This window comes from Atractosteus spatula, chromosome 23 (genome assembly GCF_055471065.1).
Source record: "Atractosteus spatula isolate fAtrSpa1 chromosome 23, fAtrSpa1.hap1, whole genome shotgun sequence".
Taxonomy (NCBI): Eukaryota; Metazoa; Chordata; class Actinopteri; order Semionotiformes; family Lepisosteidae; genus Atractosteus; species Atractosteus spatula.
Window position 1 is genome coordinate 4,214,220 of NC_142728.1, and position 25,322 is coordinate 4,239,541.

At 38.9% G+C, this 25,322-nt stretch overlaps 1 protein-coding gene across 2 annotated transcripts in view; it reads left to right on the forward strand.

The window, feature by feature from the left end:
- Positions 1-3,325: 3,325 nt before the first annotated feature.
- The window catches only part of znf618 (zinc finger protein 618), a 57,539-nt gene continuing 35,542 nt past the window's right edge, over positions 3,326-25,322 (forward strand). Inside the window, exon 1 of one of the 2 annotated variants that reach the window (XM_088940264.1) lies at positions 3,326-3,931. The gene's annotated coding sequence lies outside the window, so the exon portion shown is untranslated. The remainder of the gene's footprint in view (positions 3,932-25,322) is intronic. The other variant, XM_088940263.1, reaches the window with a different exon arrangement.

Sequence of the window (25,322 nt, forward strand, 5' to 3'; positions counted from 1 at the left end):
ATATACTGTAGTCACAGCCATATTTGTGTAGCTTTTCGTTCCACTAAATTATTGTCATTATTGGCTGGATGGGTGATGTGTGTCTTCTTCATCGGGGGGGGGGTTATGCACCTGCTGTGCGCATTTGTCATTGCCTAATTCATTTCCTCTCTTTTTCTGTCTCCTCTCTGCTCTTGAACTGTACTTCAGTACTTTCTATTCAACTCTGATGCAACAGAGTACGTCCTGCAATTAGTCTGCCCATAGGAATGAGTAAGGTGTGTCCAAATCTGGTACTATTGGAAGGACACCTTTGCTCGGATGGAGAGACCCTTTCCTTCTGGTTCTGAAGGTGACAAGTAAGTTGAGGATGATGGGCCAAGACACACAGTCTTCCAGTATAATGGAGCCCAAGAAGGTATGATTAACCAGGACATAGTCTCTAAGTATAATGGTGTGCTAGGGCCATTGAAGTAATTCAACGATGCACAGCAAGCAAACAACACAGACATTTCAGGAAATGCCAGGAACCAGGTGGAATGCAGTGTCTTGCCCATGCATTGACAACCCGTGTCCTTGCTATGATGCATATAGAATAAGGGTCTTCTGGACCTCAAGCCAGCCACGTAAAGTCATACAGTATGTTAGCTTTCTATGCAGAAACTCTAAGTACCCTGCTTCATGGTATTGAGTTGGGTGACTGGACAGCACATGGTTGAGTCAGTCTTTGTCATTCTGTAGACTTTAAAGTAAAATCAACTCTGCCGCGTTTGTGCTGTTGTGACACAATAATGTGCAACAATTTTAGGATTTGGCAGTGGTACGAAGATACTTATGACTTTCCCTGACTTGCGTAACAAGCATTCAAATAAAGATTTAGATTAAATACAGTGTACACAATTTTGAAGTACTTGGCTATTTTTTTCTTCACTTTGGACATTTACATGCGAATAGGGAGAATGGCAGAGAAATTAGTCTCTTGTATAATGTGTCCTGTGGCGTTCTTCAGTGTCTTATCTCCAGGTGCTGCTATTGATCTGGACAGAGCTGATTTCCCAATGACCCAGTAAAATATTCTCTGAGAGGTACTCCTGCTTGACAAGACAAATCAATTTATCCTGCACAGCCCAACGGCATTGGGGAACAAACTCAGTGCTGTCTTTTCTTCTCAACTAATAATACTGGGGAACAAAACAGTCCTACTATTTTGAATGACTGATTTGGATAATCTAGAAAGGCTCGATGAAGTCCGTCTATCTGTTTTCTAATTGCTTGTTCCAGTTCAGGGGTGCTGGGGAGCCAGAGCCTATCCTGGCAAGCAACACGTGTGCACCCTGGAAAATAATCCCATTTCACAGGGCACACACACACACTAGTGCCAATTATCCCAGAAGTCGATTAACCTACCAGTATGTTTTTGGACTGGAAACTGGAGTACCCAAAGGGAAACCCTTGTGAACATGCCATTAGCCATTAGCTTTTGTACTTGCAGGGCCGTGTGGACAGCCAGTGTACAGTACATTTCAGTTCTCAGTGGCTGCTCTTGAAATGAGCTAAACTCCGGGCTCTGAGGTTGCTCCTGGGGTTGTAGCAGGACAGGGTTAGCCAAATGTCGAGCATAATCTATCTCCTGTAAATAATGCTCGTCAGTAATGCTAATGCTAAATTTTGTCCACATCTAAGACCTGGGTTAAATAGCTTTATAAATCGTAACCGCAACACACTGAAGTTGGTCGGATACACACAGCCAATGTAACCTGATTAAGTGGTACTTAATGGACAAAGATGAAGTTAACTCAGGCTTTAACCTGTCCCTCAAAGTCAGTACCTTTGCGATACATACTGTATTTGTGAGATATATATCAATCTAGTAACATTAACTAAAAGTAAGGACCTCGGTTTTACATCTCATCCATCACTAAACTGGGGCATTAAGACCCACACAGTCCTATTATTAGTATTTTTTTATATTAACATTTATTTCAAAATATTTATTAACATATTGTTATGAACAACAACAAAAAATACAGTGAGAGGAGAAATCAGAGGGGGGAGTATGGAATAAAATAGGAAAGCAATTAAATAAAAGCTCTTCTAAAAAAGGTTTGGAGTCCAGATTTCAAAGAGCAACCCCTGCTTCCTCCTTTCTGTTGGCCTGTTATCCCTCTCGTACATCTGGAATCGGAGACCTACAGTCTGGAATCAGTGCCACCAGCAGCTGGGAGACTGACCACCTCCCACTGCTTTGTAAAAGACACAGCAGCTCGGACTTGAATATCCTGTGTTCCTGTCATCCCTGTCATTTCTGTATTAAATTGCACTGCTGTTGGTTGGCGTAAACTGCACTTTTCAATTCAATTCATCACAGTGTTGTGACGATTTCAGCACCTCGCCTTGTTCCACCTGTTGCAGTACTGAATTGACTGCATTTGTTTCTACGACTCTGAGCTGCATGCTGGTTCTCTGCATTTTCTATGGCTCTGTGGTCTTGAATATAGGCGGTCTTGAACAGAGGCATCGGCTAAAGGTGTAGTAATAGATGGAAAAAAGGGTTAAAACGTCTCATTTCTCTGCGTGGCCACTCGCCAGGCATGAACCCCAGAGAGCAGAATATCGGCTGCTCACAACTGAACCCACTTTCTTCGACTCCTCAATACTGATTTTATACCAGGAACTAGTTCATAATGTTTGATTCTATGGTTTAAAAATTCTTCTAAAGTTTGAAAAAAAAGTTTACTCCATAAAATAGTATTAATGGCTTTAGATTTAACTTACTGCAACCATGCTTGACAGCAGCACAATACATGTAGAGGATAATGGGAAGAAAACAGATTGTCAGTATTGCAGGTAATGTAGGTAAGGGGGACTGTATTTGGAGACTCCTCCAAAACAATGCATGCTATTCAAAACAATTCTCAAACATAGCGTCATAGTTATAATCAAAGCTGTTTTCTCACATAGCGTGATTAGGCAAGTATACTTGTTTTAAGTGAAGGCGTTTCTTGAAGAGGTGTTCTGGTTCTGGCAAGTATGCTTTTTTTGTGCCACTATAAATAAAAATGGCACCGCGAAAAGTTAACCCCCCCCGCTCTTCACGGAACAGGTGTTTAGTCGACCGTGTTGCGAAGAGGTGCAACAGATACATTTTATCCTTAACTACAGAGGGAGTTCAAGACGCTTAATTTTAACACGCGTGTAACTCAGGAACTGCTGTTGTGAGGGAGGTCGGGAGGTGAGAAAGGGGCGCTTATTCTTAACTCCTCGACACTCCCACTCGGCGATACAGGTGAGACGACACCGACCCTCTCGGGGAGCCTGCCTTTAACGTTTGACGCGATATGAGCAGTTTTATTTTTATTTTATCTTTCCCAAAAAATAAACTGTCCGGTTCTATCCGTCAAGTCAATCGCGGTCTTCACCTCCGCTGTCGAACTCCTCAACCGAATAAAAACACAGCCTCCCCGCCGGTTAACGCAACACGAAAATGACACGCTTTCGGCGTTGGGATGTATGAGTAGGCGATACTTCCCCGGCTCTTTCTCCCCCCCTCCTCCTCCTCCTCCTCCTCTCCCAGCTCCTGTGCAACGTTATGGTCGTTCAGCCTTTTGTCTGGCTCGCCTTGTGCTATTTGATCTGAATAGTGGTGGAGCTGTGCGAGTTGCCCTTGTGTGATGGCGGACTACTGTCTGCACAGGACCCTCCGCAACACGCCGCCCGCCCGCACGCCGCCGCGCAGCGCCCAGCCCGGGGCGCCCAGCCCAGCCGCTCTCCGCCAGCGCGCCCGGATACAGCCCGGACCCTCCCGCACCCTCGCCTGGGCACCAGGACAGCCAGCGGGCATCACCCCCCGGTCCGGGTGTCCTTAGCAAGCGCTCTTCTTCGCTTGTTCCCGTCGGCGAGATTGATCGCGATCCAAACAACAGTAGCCGCATGCACCGCATCCTTTGGGGAGGTAACTAGCTCAGCGCATCTACTGTACTTCCATGTTTTTTTTTTTTGGGGGGTGGAAATTTAAGAAATGGGGAAAATGAATTTGCAAGGGCCTCGTTGCTAAATTTGTATCCGTGCGTTGCGCCTGTGCGTTTTTTTTTATTAGTCGATCTTTAATTTGACTTTTTTTAAATTCCCGTTTTTAAAAATTTTCCCGAGCGTGCAATCAACTTTTGAATGAGACTCCGGTCTGCCGGCATTTAAATTCTGCTTTTTTTTAAATAAAAAATAATTTTGGTTTTCCAACTTGTCAAAGATGTTGGAAGATTTTTTTTTTTAAAAAAACTATTGTGTGCAGAATGTGAAGGGCACACAGCAGCCCGAGAAAACAAAACAGCTACGCAGCCATATTCAGATTTTGTTTCATTTTTTTTCCAAAGCAATTATTATTTCTTTAAAATAACCAACAACTATTTGATGGCGACAAACGTTATATTTAGTTTTGACTTATTACTCCATATTGGTTTTAATGCACTAAAAACTTACGGGTTTTCTTTTTTATCAAATTATGAGGATAGTGAGGTTTGTTTGTTTTTATTTCGTAAAAAAGGTAATTTCTTTTATTAAATTGGCGCCACCTGTCGGTAGATATTCGATAAAATAAGAAATTGGAAATAATTTCATGAATTGTTTTTTCCACTCACAATTTGAAAACAGTAATGCAAAAATATTTAAGCTTTTTGACAAGTTTTCTAATTTTGCTTTTTCAGACGGTGGACGAACGGCAAGTGTCTTAAACGGCCTTTAATTGGGGTTTGATTTGAAAAACAAAATCGAATTCATTTTTAACAGTAATTTTCAAATTTAAACAAATATTAATTTTGTAGGGATGAACACCTCGGGCCAAAAATGTAGCTTTCTGCATTGCTCTGATTCTTTTACTTTTTTTAATTTAATGAGAACATTTCAAATTCCAACAGGTAATGGTGAGGTTGTGTTTTATATTTAATTCAGTATTAATACATTAACCCTTTCGGTGCTGAAAAGGACTGCAATTACGCTTTTGCGTTTATGTGATTTAGGATTGTGTATTTATTAATTTGCATTGTAAAAAAACATTTGTAAGCAAAACTTGCGATTGAGAATGGATAATGTTCAATAACTCAAGAACACGAATCTGTATAAATAAACTAGTATAAATCTGCACTGAGCTATGATTTATAGCATTAAAAACAAAACAATTTCATTGTAAAAACTCTGAACAGGTAGTTTATGACGTGAAGAAGATTTTTGCGTTCAGAACTTAACATTGTACATTTCTGTTAAAATTTAGTTTTCGTTTTTTTTGGGGTAATAACCTTTAAAACATTAAGGAAAGATTAAAAACCCTATTAGTATGTAAAACCACATTTTTTTGTGTAAAAATGTATTTTTAAATATTTAGAATATTCAAAAACCATACCATCTAGCTTTTTTAACCAGATGAAGGGCTGGAAGAATAATGTAAGAGTTTCTTGAAAGAACATGCCCTAATTGATGGGCTTAATTTTGAATTCTACCATTAAAGAAGAACATTGTTTCTTTTCTCAAGCTGACCACTAATTGCATCGCTAGTAATAAGCTGGGCACCTAGCTTTGTTGCAGTACTGTTAGAAAGTCTGTACCGTTAAATCTGAAAATATTCTACTGTATTATGCATTTATTATTTCAGTTTGGGAAAGCCTTTTGAATTAATGCTGTTAAAGAGGCGTGCAGTGAAGTCATTGCAGTGTTTATCCCCTCGGCCAGTCCCACATTACAAAACCAGCAGTTCACGGCACAATTTTGTTCTGTTCTTGAGAGTAGAAAACTTGAGAGCTGGTTTCGTAGTTTTGATAGGTTTTGCAGACTCTTAACTAACTAGGTAGGTTGCTGTTTTGGGGATCCACCGGGCATTTTGGGGGATTGCTTGTCCTATTCAAAGATGATAAAAAATGTGACTAATTACAGAAGAAAATTTCCTTCTGTGGTTGCTGTACCTGGGTTGCTATGTGGGTCTTCCCTTGTTACCATGGTTTTCCTCTGGGTGCTCTGGTTTTCTCCCACAATTCAAAGGCATGTTGGTAGGCTAATTGGCTTCTGGGAAAACTGGCCCAGTAAGTGTGAGTGTATGTCAGTGTGTGCCCTGTGACAGACTGGTGTCCCACCCAGGGTGTACCCTGCCTTGCACCCATTGCTTGCTGGGATAGGCTCCGGCTCCCCTGCGACCCTGAATTGGACATTTAGAAAATGGGTGGATGGAATTTTTCGTCTGGACTGCAGTTTGAAAGCCACGGATATTGTCACTGAGTAGCTGTGATACACCAATTGTTTTTGTTTCTTTAGTTCTGAACTTTCAACGTTGGCAGTATTTTAGTAGGAGGGGCAAAAATTAATCTCTCACAGCTGCACAGATGACCCAAGTTCAAGTGCGATGAGCCTTGGAGCAGAATGTAGCCCCCCCCCCCCCCCCCCAGGAAGTGTGGTGATTTAAACGTATTTGAAATGGTGTCTGTTTTGGTTCACAGGTTAATTAATGGGACATTTGTGGTTGTTTCCCTAATGTCTGAACAATTTAATGAGAGACGCTTGGTGCGCTTAAAGGACTGGTTGACAACTTTTAAAGAGTGCAAATCAAATTGCGGTCGTTGCTAGAATTTGCCAGGGTGGTGAAAGATTTATTTTCTTCAACTTCCCCTGTTACAGAAAAAAAGAAGGAAAGACAAATTGATCAGCAGTAGTTTGTTCCTCAGGGCTTCGATAATGAACTTCAAAGGTCTGTTTATTAAAGGAACAGGTCTGACTCTGGCTCGCCCCTGTAGGTGGATCAGTGTTTTTAAGGCAGCCCACTCATATTGCCTTATGTCGAGGAAAGCTTTAAGTCAGTGTTCTTTTTCACCTCTTCATTCGTGTTTATTGCTTGCAAAATGTGTACTGTATCTCTGAGTTTCGTGAAATGGGGCTAAAGTGTTGGATATTGCAGGAATATGTTCCGATTTATACTTTGTTTTTAATCGAGTGTGGCCCGTGTGTATTGTGTATCAATGGCTGTGACTTCTGACAGTGTGTGCGGCCCATCTCTGCATTCCAGAGCTTCTTCGGATATTTTTGAGCTAATTTCAGGATGCTGGGGAATGAGTTCACAATATTGGAGGATATAACTGGAGGGAATGCACTGTTCCACTGCTATTCTATTGTTAATGTCTAGGTTTTATGTGCATGTGAGCTTTTCAGGTAAAGAAAGGTGACAGACGTTTCTGTAAAGTGGTTATGTCTGGCCTCCCTCCCTCCCTACAAAGAGTGGAAGCCTCAAATGGGGGTGATGATGTGAAATTACTCTGTTCTGTGTCTTCAGCACTTCAAACAGCTGTCAGTAGAGAGGCTCAGTGTATTTGGCCAGAATAATACCCTCAGCACTCAAGGCCATGAAGAGAGTTACATGCTTTGAAACTTGAGGTGCAACGGATTTTTGGTTGTTGGCAAAGAAGGGTGCCCTTATCAAGGGGTTCTTGTAGATTATTATTTTGGCTAACGTAAGATTGCGCATATATGACTGCAGTTGCTGAAATATGAAAGACTGTTAGGCTGGCACCTAAAGCATCTTAAAATGTATTTTTAAGGCTTCTGTAGGCAGTTGGGTGTGTTTTGTGTTTTGTTGGAACTGGACTGGGCAAAGTTTTGTTAACGACAGTAAAAAGCTTTCAAATTTCTTCTGTAACATAAAATTAAAAACAAATACAGCCTCAGGAAGTAAAATGTTTCACATACACGGCAGCAATAATGCTTCCTCACCTGACAGCAGTCTTCCATTGCCTTAGCCGAATATCTAGGACAGCACATAGTGAAGAAATTTCCAAACCTTTGCATCATTTTTAGCCATTATCGGTTTTATCCATAAGAGAAACTGTCTGGCTAGGAGGGGAATTACAAATTTTGTAGAAATCTGCTTGCTAATGGGGAAAAAATTTTGAGGTGTAACACAACCTTCCCACCCATACACTTGGAATTAATCATCCAGAGATGTGAGAAATTAACAATAAAGGCCTTTGTCCATTGTATTTATTTTACTGGGTGGCGATACTCTGGTCAAGCAGGAAAGCCCTGTTATTGGAAAGTAAAAAGCAAAGCTTGAAATATTTTTTAGTACTATTGAGTTTCAATCTTCTTTGGTTTGGAACTCTTACTGTTTTTCATAGGGGTATTTAACCTTTGAGATTAAACATTCAATATTCATTTAACCAGTCGGGAAACTGGTCACGTCAGCGTTTGCCTACAGTGTAAAGGAGGAACACACCAGTATGTAAAGAAATGTAATATAAACTTTCATTATGGCATCTGTTTCATGGATATGACAACTTAACGATCGGCAAAGATCGTTTTTTAAATGCTTTTAATTCAAACAGCATGGTTCCGGTATTGTTTGGAATGATTTTCATGTAGTACACAGACAGGAACCCTGAAGATGGAAAAGAAAATTAGATTTGTCGTTGTAAATTTAGTATTCAACTCAGTCAGTATTGTTGAAACAATTACTGCTGGGAATCTTTTTTTCTGATGGTTCTGTACAAGCGTTGCACACTTGGTCAATGTTTGCCCATTTTTACTGACAGAAATGATCTCAAGTTAGTTGGGGATTAAAGACAGACATGAATCTTTAAATGTGCAGTATTTTTTCTTTTATCGGAGGAATGCGGTCAGCACTTTGACTGGCCCACTCGTGGAAATTTACACCCATCTTGTTGGACCACTCCAGTGTTGCTTTGGCCTCATGCTTCAAGTTCCTGTCCTGTTGAAATGTCCATTTTTTGCCCAGTTTGAGATTTTTGACTGACTCACGCAAGTTTTCCTCTACTATTAAGACAACAAGACACTTTGCCACTGCTCCGTGGTACCATGTACATGTACAAACCCTTAATAAGATTGAAATGGCATATTTTTCAGTATTGGCTCCTTTCTTGCCACTGTCCAGTATAGGTCAGCTTTGTACTGGGATATTGTCAGTGTATGACTGGCACCCATCTTGGACGCAAAAGTTTTCCAATGTTTTGTTGGCTTTAGAGTGAAATTCCTGATCCTTCTTGCTTTTCTACTCAGTGTAGGAAAAAAAAAGAATGCAAACCCGAAAATTGCAGAGGTCCTGTACAGAGAAAAAGCAGTAGAAATGTATATAAACACTGTACACTCCAAAATATTATTTACTTAACAACTGTCAGTGTTTTGGCACAAAAGCCTTTGTAACGACAGTTGTTAAGATGTATTTTTGAGGAAAAAATGTGGATAACCCGATTTAGGTAATGTCTGTGTGGTATGACACGTATTCCTTTCCTTAGTGGGATAATGAGCAACTGAGAAATTTATCGGGTTTCTTTAACACTTTATCCCCAAATTGTTTTGAAAGCTTCTTGGTCTTCATGGTAGGTTTGTTGTATCACTATGCAGGTTGTGGCTTGGAATTCAATATCTAACTGAGGGAACTTGAAGAGACAGATGGTTTTGCACTGAAGTCAAGTTCATTCACTCTGACTAGACCCAAAGGCCTTTACACACACATTGAGTAATTTTGAGAGTTGTTGTACTAACGGGCCAGACTGGAGCAATCGGAAGTTGGATGAGTTCTTTGAACATCTTAATTGCGTACTATCTGTAACTCAGTTTCCTTTACATTATGTAAATGTAGAATCGTGAAGTCATATTTGATATTTGAAGTCATGACTGCAGATTTAGGTGGCCAAAAAAATATGGAAACATTGTGAATCACCTTCAGCCCCTTTGAACGGCATGTGGTTGTTTTGCTTCATACATGGCAATTTCCTCATTGCTTCTTATTGCTTTTCTTGTTTTTAGTGGATGTAGTGAGGTGAAAAGTCCATCCAACCGTTTGTCCTTCCATTTTCAAATCGACTTTATCCAATACAGGATCGTGGGTAGCCAGAACCTATCCCAGCATGCAAGAAGCCAAGGCAGGGGAACCCTAGATGGGACTCCATCGCAGGGCAGACACACAGACATGCACACACTCGCACCTAGGCCAGTTTTGCAGAAGCCAAGTAACCTTATCAGTATGTCTTTGGACTGTGGGAGGAAACTGGAGCACCTGGAGGAAACCCACATGAACATGGGGAAAACATGCAAATACAGAGAGAGCACCCCAGGAAATTGAACCCAGGGCCCCAGCACAACAAGGCGGCCATGCTGACCACTGTGCCACTGTGCCATTTAAGGAATGTCTGTCTCTTTGGATGGGATGAGGGTGTGTGATCAAGATATCCTGCAATAAATGCCATAGATTAAAAAATCTTTAAGAGTTTGAACAGACCACCAGAACGTAATTGTTGGATCTTTAAGTTTAAATAGGAAATTAGCATTGGGTAATAATAAATAAATAATCCCTTACACTAATATAGCGGTTTTCTGGACACTCCACTCAAAGCGCTTTACAGGTAATGGGGATCCCCTCCACCATCACCACTATGCAGTCATAGTGCGCCAGTCCGCTCCCCACACACTCCCATTCAGAGATGGGGATTATTAGGAGGCCATGATTGGTAAGGGCCAATGGGAAATTTGGCCAGGACGCCGGGGTTACACCCCTACTCTTTTCGAGAAACACCTTGGGATTTTTAATGATCACAGAGAGTCTAGACCTCGGTTTTACGTCTCATTCGCAGAATGGCGCTTTTTTGCAGTATAGTGTCCCCGTCACTATACTGGGGCATTAGGACCCACACAGACCACAGGGTGAGCGCCCTCTACTGGCCCCACTAACACCTCTTCCAGCAGCAACCTTAGTTTTTCCCAGAAGGTGTGCGTTGAGAAAATAGGATTTTGGATTATGGGTTTAATGACTGTTTAATGACTTTATTCTGTGTTTTTGTGAATAGACAAGAGGTAGTTCATATTCACATATGAACTACCTCTTGTCCATTCACAAAAACACAGAATAAAGTCATTAAACAGTTCTGCTTCCTGTAGCACTGTGATTGGACATCTATAATTTCTTTTTTGCGGTATTCCCTTCTCATACATTGGAAAATTAGAACTGATTTTTGTTTAAAGTCCCGATCTTTGGTTTTTATTGTTTGGAGCAAAGAAAGGGCCTTTGAAAAGGAGACTGGACAGTGGAGTTCCACAATAATGTATCTGAGATCAATAATAAATCAAACACAGGAACTGAAATGGGATGGAATTCCAGATAATAAAATCTGCGGAAAACATCACATCATAGCCTTTAGTGTAATACACAAATACTAAATACAGATATGATTCTTAGAAATTAGTCCATGTGGATCTCGCATTTCTGTTTCGTTCCCCAGCATGCATAATTTAACGGTGATTTTCAGCTCAAGATTTAAAATGAAATGGCTGATTCAGTCAGGCTGACATGACATGGTCTGAGGTAAATGTACTGTAGTTTAACAATGCCCTGGGATTTAACCTGTTTTCTAATCTTGCAGTTTTAGAAAGAAGCACAGAAGCAGGGTAACAAAGCAGAGAGGGTTTTCTGGTCCATGTTGTTCATCATGTTCCAGTAATGCAAATTGACAAATGGTGCTGAGAGCTTGTTTGCATTTTCGTCGCGGTTATTTTTAGCAGTTGATTTGACGGTTTTGTTGTATGTGTAAGTATTCGGCTTCTTTTTGTTCTCGTTTTTTTATTTGGTGTTGAGTGTGGGGGGAGAAATTATGGCCTGCCATTACTGGTATTTTACCCATGTGACAAAATAAAATAGCCTACATTACAGTATGAGGGATAAAGGGATTGGTTTGAAGTTGGTGGCATTAATTTATCTTTGGGAAATATTGTGTGCTGCAGAAGGGCAGTTTCCATGCCAAGTAAGTTCAGAATTAAGCAACTGCGACTTTGAGGAAATCATCTTTTGTTTTGTGCAATATCTGTTCCCTCCAGTTGTAACAACTTAAATATGTTTTTCCATAATTATCGTTTCGGTTTTCTGGCATCGGCTGAAGGTAAAAAAGCTTGATTTTTAGAAACCCCAGGTAATGCTGAATTTAATTAATTTTTACTAATACGAGAATGCAACTGGGATCTTCCTTTTTCGGCAGAGACAACAAAATCCATTGGTCTCCTATGATATACTATATGTTTGGTTTTTGTGCAGTCCATCTCTGATATCTGAGGCTGTATACAGAACTTTGGACGTTGTTAGTCACATTTAAGGGTTTGTGACAAGGCTCAGATTTGACTGGGTTGTTATTCAGGTTCTAAAACATATATAAAAATGTCAAAGCCAGGCGGTATTACAATATAGGAAACTGTATACGCCAGTGGTAATTGGACAGTAACTATTTTGTTATTTATTATTTATGCAAGTCTTGCATAAAAATTTTAAACCAGAAAAACTTAAAAGCGGCTTGAGAAAATCTGGTGTTTTTCTTTCATTAAAAATTTCTCTCAGTAAACGGGTTTCAGAAACCCTATAAACACCCTGTAGCGATCTTCAGGCTTCATGTTCTGAGCCCACTGTCAACACAGAATTTACTGGAGATTAAAAAACTATAACAACACTCTTAGTCAGCAATGTCTGGGAAGGCAACTGTCATTTCAGAAATGTTGTTGTTCAGATTAGATATTTAGATATTTCTGAGCCCAGAAAACAATTTCCCCTTCTAAACAGTTGAAAACTTTGAGAATTTTTTTAAAACTGAGTCAGACTTGGAGGCATTCCAGCGTTTTTTCTTCAGTTTCATTTTGACATTTACATCTTGGCTGAATTTTAATAGGCAGTAAATTCTAGACATTTGAATGTTTGTGATGGCAGGGGAATCATAATACAGTGACCTTTGCTTTAGATCTGAGATCTGAAAAACGTAAGAATGTGCTTTTATTGTGGATGATGGCATCGCATCAACAAACGGTTTTACATATCAAGTTTTCAGGGTGTGCAGTAAACGTTTTTCGAAGATGTGGATGGTGAGTACTTAATTTGCCATTCCAGCTGGTGTGACTCTCCAGTTTGCTTCCAGTGCTGTTTCAGGCATGTATAGGCTATACTGCCAGAGGTAGGCTGCACTGTTCATGCCTCAGGTATAACCCGTATAGTTTTTTTCTTGTCCAAATACCCAATGTACATTTCACAAGGATCTTAATAAGAAATCAAGTAGAAATTGCACAGTTCAGTTTCCTGTACTGCAAGGCCATATTTACTTGAATGGCAATGTTTAGCTATTAAGATGTGGATGTAGGCAGTGATTACTAATTGTGTTTGAAAGCTGTTAACCAATTTGCAAGATAACCTGCCATAGTTGCCTGTAAAGGAGATTGCCGGCTAGAATTTTGTCCTAGATTTTACAGCAGGAAGAAAATTACGGTACAGAGTGCTGGAGGCTTGAAGTTGGATCCCTCCAGCCAGATCCATTGTAAGACTTCAGCACGTTCAACACCTCAATTGATTCATTGATCAGGATGATGATCAATGTATTAAGAGCCGGGCACTAGATTTAGCTGCTTGCATAATGACCAGACGTAGCTAAACCAGTGAAATCAAAAATGGCCTGGTAGGTCTAATTATTAAAATCAATAGGAAAGTTCATGTGAGTGATGTATAATAAATCCATATATAATCTAACTTGCATCTCTCAGAGAAATTGCTTCTCTTTAAGCCCCTTCCACACTAGCAATTTGACCAGGGTCACGACCTGCATGTTGGCAACCAAGGTCATTGATTTTGCCGGTGTGTAGGTAGGTACAGCTGTCCCACTCCAGCAGGTTGGTTGACTCTTACTAGCATTTGGTAAGATGTATACACAGAGGTAGGTGACCATCATACAGCTCCCAACAACCCCCCCAAAAAAACTTTCCTAAGAAAGCAAGTAAAATAATGTTTTGAATACCATTGAGCCACACATTTTGAGAATTATGTTTGGAAAGTACCTGTATTTTCATAGACTGCATTGTACTTTCTTTACTGAAGCAAATTAGTTTTTTTTTTTGTTCCATTGCTTAAATTCGAGTTGACCCTACAGGCTTCTTTGCTGACTTAATTTTTTTTTTTTAAGCGCTGAAAAGCTTAGGGGTGCGCACTTTACAATTTTTGAGAGGTGTAGTTTGTTTTTTTTTTCCTTTTCTTTCTCACATAACAGCAGTTTCAAATGTGAGTGGGGAGGGAGGCAGCTGGCATCCGACAAAAATGAAGCTGCTGTTTAAAATAGGATTTTATGTGCCCCAAATTTCTGAATTGCATTGTGTTCTTCCTTCTCTGGTCCTGACTCGGCCCTGTTTATTAAACTACATTATAATACTGCTCAACAACCTCTCTTGTCAGTGTGACACATGACCTGGTGGAATAACTAATGATAAAGCAGTGTTAGAGGTTGCCAGACAGCATTTTCATAATAGCGTGTCCCAGAGCTAAGGTATTATTTTTGACGAAAGTCTTCAGTTGGCCAGTAGTGAAACTCTGGAGTATGTACCAGCTTGGCTAAAATTTGGAGAGAAGAAACTTTCGAGGTGGTGTAGCAAACAGTACATTCTCATTTCAGTTTCATTTAAAACATGGCAGCACAGATCTCTTGGCAAATCTAAACATGTTGATGTACGTCTTGTGCAGAAAGGGGCTTCTTAACGTTTAGAAAGATCTCTGCAAGAGAAGATGTAGTATTTGATTGGCCCTTCCAATCACTAGATTGAAACCCAAGAGAAACCCTATGCAAAGAGTGTTAAAAGATATATTTCTGCAAAGTCGCCAGTATAGAACAAAGATTAACTGAAACAAGTAATTCTTGGAAATGAACATTCCTATGTGATTGTGAGAGAACACACTGAGTTCATATCAGCATGGCTTTGAGAAGCCGTAACAAATTAAGGAAACTTAATGTACTAGCATGGACTAATAGCAAGATGAATGCACCATTGAAGTTTTTTAATCTGTTTATTTTTTTCTCCTAAATGAAAATATTTATCACAAACTTTTAAACCACCAGAAATTGTATGATAAGCCAAAGTTTCAGACAGTAATTGTATTGCTTTAAAAAAGTAAATTTTCTTCTGTGTCTCAAGGGAATTTCCCATAACATTGATAAAAGTGTATGCACAAATATGTTTTTATGTACATAGTTAAAAAAAAGGATTTTTAGAATGTGCAAGGAGAGAAAATCATTCGCCACTTCTCCTTGTCTGGATTGCTTATATGCCATCTGTTGTCTTCTGTACCTTACTCAAATTTACATTTTATTTAACTGAATTTAAATAAAATGCCAATTTGAGTCAAACAGAATCTGTTGTTTTTTTTTTTAATGGGAAGAAAGGATAATTTTTTTAATTGATTCAATGTGTTCCGTGTTGGGTTAAAATGTTCAGAAGGATCTGTCAGCACAATTTTGATAGCAGCCATCCCAGATAAAAGCTCCTTCATTGGGTTCAGGTGCACATATGAACTGCCTGTCATGTGAAATATCGGTAGCTGGTATTCCACTCACACAAAAGTGACACTGTGAAGAGATAAATAAAACAAAAGACAGGCTCAGTTAAGAGGCCTTGATTTGGTTCCAATTTAATATGGAACAAAAAAGATAACATTTAGTATTAGTATTAAAATATATCCAGATGGACTTTGGAATCTCATTGGCGAGGTATGTCTTGAGGACACTGAAACACTGTCCTTTTTCCTCACATTTCATCTCGTAGTGTCTTTTCAGAATTGAGTTTTTGGTGGCACAGTAAAATTCAATTTTTACAAAATGGGTTGTAGCCAATTTCATTCTGTAAAGAAGGGTTTTCCTTAAGACTTGTGTTGTGAAGTTCACCTTTTAGAATTATAATAATAAGATATCAATACAATTGGAAAATAGAACATATAGGTGTTTTCCTTCAGTAACAAATATCCAGCCTTCTGTATATGATTCCTGGGAGGGAACACTAAGTCATACAAAGCTCAAGTTTAGCTTTGACGCTTCACTCACATCTAAGTGGTGCAAGCTTTTATGCAAATTGAAAGCGAAATTCATTGGCAGTGATAAGGACGGAAAATATAAAGAACGTTTTTTGCAAGATACGGGATATAGATGTGTTGCGTATTTAAAAAAGAACTGCAGTCCCAATTTCTCATTACATTTCGGTAACAAAATAAATTAATTGACGGTATCGCAAAATTTTACAAGTTCCAAATTAAGCATAAGATCGTGAATTTTGTTGACCTGGATATTCTTCATTTGATCGCAAACCCCTGGACTAATGCAACGTAATGTACAAGCGAATAAGTAAAGGCAGACTAATGTTCCAACATGATCTGCGTGCAGAGTTAACAAGTAAGTAGTATTTGTCGGCAAAACTGCCTTGAAGTCGAGAGCAATATTTCTATTGGATTGAAAGAGATGCTTGTTTACAATGTAAATGGCCGCCTCACCTCACCGGAATATTTGTTGCCTCGTTCTGAATAGCAGGGAATTTCATATATTGTTTATGTAAATAGGAGGTTTTACATGTTCCTGTGAATATTTTACCTTCTTAATAGAATAAATATTACTGTGTAAATTAGTGATTTTACTGTAGTTCCTACAACTCGACTTACAATGTAAAAAAAATGAACTGCACTGTTTCTTGGTGATTACAATGTGAGGACCCAACTATTTTTGCAGGGGACTCTGTCGACAAATATTTTAAATATAAAAAATAAATATGCTCATACATTTTCCCAGTTAACTACATCCTGCTTCTTCACATTTAAAATGCAAAATGTTATTTCTGCCTATTCTCCGTAACTTTTTTAAATAATGGACTTGACTGTGCAGGAAACCTGCAAGTGAGATATCTGTACACTGCCAGGATGAATGTTAAGAATAGCACAAAGGAGAAAACCGCCACATGAAAAGCACAATATTGTGATGAGAAATGAAATGGCAGCAGGGTGCTCGTGATATGAACTGCCCCTTTAAAATGCAGTGAACCTGGAAATTCCAGTGGAAAGTTTGCAGTTGAGGCAGAGCTGGAAAAAAACTTGACTGTATTGGATCATCTGTAATAACGGTATTGGGAAGTTGTCAGGAAATGTCCTCAAGTCCCGAATGCTGTGCTGGTATCTGTATGAAATCAGGTACAGTGTATTATCCTACTGTACTTCATCTAGAGCTCATCTGCTCTTAGGCTGAACTCAGTTGAAAGTATTAGAACAAATCCATCTGTGTATTGAATGCTTATTGTTACAGACTAATTTTACATAAGAGATTTATATCTAAAACAAGTAGTAAGAGGGCATTTCATGGTTCAGTGAAAAGTATGTTAAGCTATAAGTGAATCATACATCAGCATTATGATAAGAATTTTTTTTTTTAAATCCTGGGAATCGTAGTTGTGGTAGATCTGCGTTTTGTGTGGTTTTGTAAGTATTCTGTGGAAGGGTGTTTGTAGATTTTGCAAATACCGTTCAGTGGCACGGAAGTGTTATTAGCAGCACTGCCAAAGGTTTTGCAGAAATGTATGAACAGGGCTATTGGGCTATTGGGGAAACAATCGAGAAATGGCAGTGCTTACAGGAAGACCTAAATTTTGAATTTCAGAATTTCGTACCAGGCTGGGGAAACAGAACAAGAAGCCTAAACATCTTCATTATCAATAAGTCTTTTGTGCTTCGAATCACAGTGACTGCAAAATATTGAATAATAATTTTAGCAGTTTGCAATGTTGCAACTTGAAATTGTAAGTTTAAAATTCATTACAGACTGCCTTTTTATTTGGCAGAAGACCTCGCCTGGATAAATGTGGCATTCAGATTTTGAGTGCTGTGAAAATAATTCCAGTAGACGATATTCATAACGAGAGTTAAGAAGGGGCTACAATGTGGTTGGATTTTAGCTATTTTTTTCCCTGCTTTGGAGCAGAAAAAAATCAATTCAGTGGTGGTATGAATTATGTATAGATTAAAAAAAAATGATTTCACAAGTAAAAGCAGCAGCTTATATAAAAAATTCTATTTATTCAGCGTGGATTTTTTTTCTTCAAAATTCTTGATTTGTAGTTTCACTGAGAAGCTTGGCTGCATTTCTAAAAATAAGAATTTGAAATGGGAGTTAAATTTATGAGAGCTTTTGCTGTGAAAGAAAGGCTTTCCCTTAGTTTAATGAAACCATAAATCACAGTGTGGCCGATTTACTGCCTCTTCTTCACAGTGCAGTGCAATTTTGATTTCATCAAAAATTTAATCTTGCACCGTACAGCTTAGCTGCAGACTGCGTGCTGCCATGAATTTCTAATTTTAGTCCGTTCTTGCAGGATTTATTTCGTATAATTCAAGCCCGCTTTTCAATATCCGTAGTTATTAAATTTTAATTTGGAGCATTAACATATAAATTGAAAAGGTTTTATGGAATTCGGAGCTTGGCAGATAAAAAAAAAATTCTGAGTTGAGTCAGTGCTGTTTTGTACAAGTTCAATTAGTTAATAAAAAAGGATATTTTACTTTTAACCATTTTCTTGTCTTATTTTTTTAGAACAGTTCAGATGAATTTAAGCCTCCTGTATTGGGATGCAGGAAATGTGGAATGTTTGTTCCTCCATAAGTCATACGGTTATCTGGATGACTTAACCAGTCTAGGTAACGGAATTTAGATAACATTTAGAGAAAAATCAATTTTATAGTTGGAGTTTTTCATTTGAATCCAAATTGGGTTCTAGACTAATTTGTAGGGATACTTGTGTTAAACCATGGGCAAATGGTATGCCACCACCTTGATCTGTAAAGGTTTGTAGGTCCTATAGATTTTCAGGTAGACACTTCATACTTTATATCTCAACTGTATTTTATACAGAGTATTGCCCATCTAAATGGCCATATCACCCTGCAACTCACAACTGGTAAACCCACTGAAGCTCAGCAGGTGTGAGCCTGGTCAGTACCTGGATGGGAGACCTCCTGGGGGAAAAAATAAGGTTGCTGCTGGAAGAGGTGTTAGTGGGACCAGTAGGGGGCGCTCACCCTTCGGTCTGTGTGGGTCCTAATGCCCCAGTATAGTGATAGGAAACTATACTGACACTACTGTAAAAAGGCACCGTCCTTCGGATGAGAATTAATACCGAGGTCCTGACTCTCTGTGGTCATTAAAAATCCCAGGACGTTTCTCAGAAAGAGTACGGGTGTCACTCCGGCATCCTGGCCAAATTTCCCATTGACCCTTACCAATCATGGCCTCCTAATAATGCCCCTCTATGAATTGGCTTTATTACTCTGTTCTCCCTACTAATAGCTGATGTGTGGTGAGTGTTCTGGTGCACTATGGCTGCCATCGCATCATCCAGGTGGATGCTGCACATTGGTGGTGGTGGAGGGGAGTCCCCATTACCTGTAAACCTCTTTTAGTGGAGTGTCCAGAAGAGTGCTATACAACTGTAAGCAATTTTATTAATGAATTATTATAATCTTAATCAAATGCATTAATGGTTTCACAGATAAAGGACATTTATTCCAGTTTTAACCATACAGTATACAGTAGGTAAATGATTGAGGTTGTGCTCTTACCAGTGTGTGGGTCTTTGAACATGACCACAAGATCCACAATCTTGAATGATCATTTGTTTTTCTAATTTAGGAAAAATCCTGGGATTGTTGAAGTGAAAGATGGTCATTGAATATTCCTAGAATATGAGATTTTTACTCAGCTGGTAATCGGGCATTCCTAGTTATCTCAGTGCCCTTCCAGTGTCTTAAGTAAGACTTTGTGTTTTATCGACAGCAGATTTATGTGTATTTCTTAGGCTGTAAAACAGATCATTACAACTATGGTGGTGATCGCAGAAGGACAGCATAGAGGCTGTGTTTGACTGGGCTTTCAATTTTGAAGCAATTAATTTTTATTTAGTCGTGAAACGCATGACTTAAGCAAGGCTTTGTAACTGTTCTGTGAGACCCGTTTATTGTATCTCTTCAAAACTCAAAGCAATGTGTTTTTTTTATTGAATTTATCCTATAACGTAGTAAAAATTGTATCAAAGTAAGGGATCTCACAAATGTGACACTTTGAAGCCTTGTAGTACAGATTCATGCAATTCTATTCCCACATCATTCATCCTGTTTTATATAGCTTCTCTCTGTCTTTATGCCTTTAATACCTAACTGTGGATTTCATCCCCAGATAAGTATCCAGTAGTGTAAATAACAGTACCTTGCAAAAATTTTCAGACCATTGCAGTTTTCATGGAATAAAATGTAATTTCATAAGTATTCAGACCTTTTGCTGTGACAAACGTAAATAAATTTAGATGCACAGAATTGCCTTAGTGAGCCTCACAGTTAGTCATCTCTGTCTGTGTGTAATAATGGTGGTTCTTTTGAATTCAGAATAAAAAAAACCCTTGTCTTTGTGAGGTTTCTGGGTCGGGCACTGAATTTTAAGAAAATCACGGATAAGGTTATTGAAATGCATGGATCAGGAGAAGGGTACAAATAATATCAGTGTCTCCGAGTATCCCTGTGAGTGGAGTCATGTAAAATAATTGTACCACCCAGACAGTACTGGACAGTGAGGCCAATAACTTTGAAACAGCTGTAGAGTTCAATGGCTGAATTGCACGAAAATGAGCATTGGTATACTCTATCAATATCCCCCTCACCCCACAAAGCTGGCTGAATGAAAAATCTCTTATCCTATATGGAGTTTGCAGTAGAGTACCTAAATGATCCCTGCAAAAATGAGGTAAAATGTTTTGTGGTCAGGTGAGACCAAATTAGAAATTTGGTTAATTACTAAAATTTAATCTAAATTTAACCAAATTAGGAATTTGGTTAATACCATTCCTATTGTTAAGAATGGCAGCGTAGCATAGTTAGAATTCTAGCAGGGACTGGGAAGCTTGTCAAGACTGATGGGAAGATAGATGGATCAGACTTGAAGTTAGGTTTTAACCCAGGTTCCACTTATCTGAATGGTAAAATAGTAATAATTACTGGAAGTTGTCTGGTTTCTGATTGACTTTAATGGTTCTGCATTTTGGAGTACATTTAAAACCAATCCTAGAATTTTTCAGGATTTGTCTTTTTAATGGAAAAGTGGGTTGGAATGTTTGGTTCACAAACAGTACTAAATACTTAGAGTACTAGGAACCAATTACCTCAATTGCAGGCAGTTATATTGTTGTGGGAATCACAAAAAATGGCTATCCAAAAACAATGTAATGTTGCAGTTGTCTGTAATGTTTGTGTTCTATCTATTACAGGCACTATAGGAGGGAGGAAAGTATTGCGTATCATCCAGACTCTGAATCTAAAGCTATAATAATCAATATTTTTGGGGTTAGGCTCATTAAAATACATACAAGGCATAGTGCTAGGACTATGCTGTAGACCACTAAATACAGTTGTTGATTATAATTCATCACTGGAAAAGGAGTAATAGTTTGTATGGGAGACTTCAACTTTCCCCCTATAGACTGGGAAACACCTATAGGAATGACAGCAACAGAAACTGAAATGATAGACCATTTATGATGGATTGGACATCATAAAAACTTCATAACCTGAGGCAGCAAATGGACCAAGTTTGGTATTAAATAGTATTAATGTAGAAGATGCAGGAAATGTTTTGCGTATTAGAAGCATAATCACCAGGGCCTGATAGTTTATCATGTGCTCAAGGAAACTGTTGCTAATGTAGTACCCTTTCAAATGATGGGTGAACAAGTGAACAAATTATAGACCATAATATAGAATAGTTATATATTTCTATTACATGTAATCTTATTGGAAACAAATATTAGGACTAAATTAGAGGATCACCTATTCGGAAATCAGATACTAGGGATTACTCAGCATGTATTTAGAAAAGGTACATCTTGCATAACCCATGTGTTATTTGTTCTTTGAGCAAGCAACATCAGAAATGGGTACATCCAGAGCACATTTTTTTCAGATTTTTCCAAAGGCTTTTCATAAAGTTCATCATAAAGCATTCTTAAATTACCGACTACAGCCTTCAAGTAAACACGTGACATTAGATTGAGGTAAGTTAATAAAAAACAGAGCACAGATAAGGAGTAAATGCTCAAATTGTAGTGAATTTGTGTATCATGGTAGGAGAATTACTCTTACTAATTTAAACTGTATCAATGACCTGCATTTTGGTATAGTTAATAATCAAGCGCAGAAGCAGCAAACAAAACTCCAAAAGACTTATATAGAATTCAAGGCTCGGAAACACTGGCAGATGATTTTTAATATAGATAACAGCAGGGTTTGCATGCAGGTAGCAAAACCAAAAACTATAATTACAAAATGGGATACATTGTGCTAGAAGAAGCTACTGATGAGAAAGACTTTGGTGTTTATGTTGACTCATTTACTTCATTTACATCTAGACAATGTGGGGAGTGTTAGGTTATAAGGTTATAAGCTTAAAATATAAATCAAGGAATGTTGTGTTAATTGTGTAAGACGCTAGTGTGTACAGTTTTGGTCACCATATTGTAGAAAAGTAATTGCTGGGACATCCTGGTGTATTTCTAATATTGTATTTACTTGAGCATGGTGTCAGTAATTGGGCTGATGTAGCATCCGCACAAAACAGTGCTAATTTTTGGTTAAAAAAAGAGAACTGGGCTGTCCAGTGCATCAGGGGATTCATTAACAATTTAGCCAGACTCCACATCTCCACAACTCCAACAAGTTTTTTACTCATTTTAGATGGGAAGGTTTGTGACATGTTCTTTGACTCTTTTCAGTACAGGAACAGGCTTCGAGGCCGTAGCTCTCGCGGCAGGACGCATCCTCATTGCCCTTCTGTCGACTCGTTTTGAAAAATTCTGAACTGAACACCGATTTTCATGGATATACAGTAGGGTCCCGGCATCTGCCAGTTTAAAATTCCCAAATTCGCTTAGTCGTCCGACCTTCTGGCCGATAGAATCTTAGATGGAAAAAGCCCGGAGTGGGATGAAACCGAGCTTAAGGTTGTTAAGTGTAAGTTTCAGATGAACTGCACCACAGACTGGGATTGGGAGATGAATATAGTGACCCCCCCCCCCCCCCAACTGCTTGCCAGGACCCATACCCAGCATCTGCATATCCGCGCGGTCTTGTTTTTGTACTGTAACAAACGCTCCTGGTTCTGTGTCAGTGGTGTGGGGAATGGCAGGCTGAAGACTGGCAGTGCTGGGACTGTCCGGCTCACCGCCCAGTTTTATTTCCCTTTTCATCAGATTGGACCATACTGTTTACAGAGGCAGAGAAAGAAAGTGCAGGCATCCACTGGATGCAGAAGAGGGATTCATGTTGGTTATTTTAGCTGATTACTGTCATTGTGATTACTGTTTGTTTTAGTTGATCAATGTTATTTTCATTAAGGTAAAGACAATGCCTTCATATTTTAATTATCATATAAAGGAAGGTTCTTCTGTCTTTTGTTGATACTTCTGTCTTTTAACCATATGTACTATAGACTGTATGTGTGGTATGGTAGGTATGGGGCAGACTTGACATTATGTGAATTAGCCGTTTATGACAGTTCTCTGTACTGAACTCTCGTCAATGACCAGACCCTACTGTATGCAGATTTGCACTTCCTTCCCATCTTTTACTGTTCCTCCCAGTATGCTTTTATTCAGATCCACTTTAAGTCGAATCACTTAGTGTTTCCTTATGTGAGCTACTACGATGCCATTTTAACACAATTTAATCTGGCTGGTTCCTAATTGTCTGGAGAGAATTTCACTTACGAGAATTCCATGCGATTAAGTGCTTGGATGCAACAGCTTATATCTGGATGGCCTTTCTTAAAATCGGATATCTGGCAAAATATCTTTGAATGAAAAACTGTTTTGAATCGGCAAAAATCAGGTAATTGATCTAGGAAATTTGGCAAAAATCAATTTGAAACACAAGTCATTAAGAAGTACTCCCCTTATCATCAAGATTAGTTACACCAATCGAATCAACAGATGCATCTAAGAAAAAACTGGTTGTACTTACTACATCAAAATTGATGTTATGAGTGACAGCAGTATCCTCTAGTGTGCTGTATTGATTAATATAATCTAATTATCATCGCCTGTTATATATCTTTCGGCCAGTACTGAAAAGTGATAGTTGACCAACATTCAACATGTGGAAAAATGGGAAAAAAAGAGTCTCAGATTTACAGCTATGACAAACTGTCAAAAAAGAGGGACTAGCAGTCTGCCATTATGGTGTCTTTTAATATTGCACAGGAAACACTATACAATATAAATTCCTTAATAAGCACGTACTGAATTGGGGGCGGGGGACTATCCTATCTGCAAGCCACCTGAGACAGGAATATTTCCATGAAACTGCTGATCTGCACAAGCAGAACTTGGAAGAGCTGATAATGCACTCCAGTTTTGCCCACAGACTGTAAAGATCAATATGTTTTGCACATTTTACTTGTTTTATGGGGCTATCAAGTGAAGAAATATCTGAACACAAACTTACGTTGTTAATTACTCAACAGCTGTTCAAGGAGTTGTAAAATGCATGATTGCATTTCAGGCCCCTTTCAACGATATCGCCGAATTTGTGACCAATGATGTCCTTTATGTGATAGAGGAACCTCTTTATGTCTGGAAAGGTTCGTTAACAAATCCTGTTTGACTTGCAAGGTCCACATGTTGATGAAATTACCAGTTATGGTCGAAAGGAGCATTTGTGTATATGGGTAAATTGACCAGTGCAACGTCAATTTTTAACTCTTGTACAAATAATCGAAAAACTAAATATTTTTTTTTACAATGGTTGATTTGGTTGCTGATGTAATCCCATGTATTTTAATAGAACAACTTGGGTTAAGGACCTCACTCAAGGGCGCAATAGCAACGTCTCACTTGGGATTTGAACCCTCAACCTTCCCCGAAATTATTAGTTCAAGGGTATTCCTTAATTCAGAACATTTGAAGCTGCATTTTTAAATTCAGGCTGTGAAAAAAGCAAAGCCCATATTCATTAACCAGTTCTACGGAATGTGACGATGTTCTTGCTTATTGGAAATTGGCTTAGTCTGTGCAGTGAACTGTTTAATGCTGGTGTCAGGGCAGCCCACTAGTTTAAAGGGAAGGTGTTAGATTTTCAGCAAGTGAAAAACAGGTGTGGTGTGTAGTTCCAGGGCTTAGACTCCTGAGGAGTTCCTGGTTTGTAATCCATCTGGGGTCTCAGTTTATTTCCCAAGAATACATGAAATAATTGTTGGGCTTCAAATGTGAACATCAGTTAAGACTGCTTAGTCCAAAGGAGTCCACTGCCTGGCCTTTAGGTTTAATGCAGGCCAAGATTAAAAGTTCAGGGTAGCCATGCTATCACGATGATGAAGAAGAAGGGTGTAATTAGCCACCCATAAGACAGGCCCTTGAGATAAAAGTGCTCTAGTAGCTGATCACTTGATACCCATAGATTTTTAGGGCATATACCTGTATATTCTCATACCCCAAGAAGCTAGAGATACAAT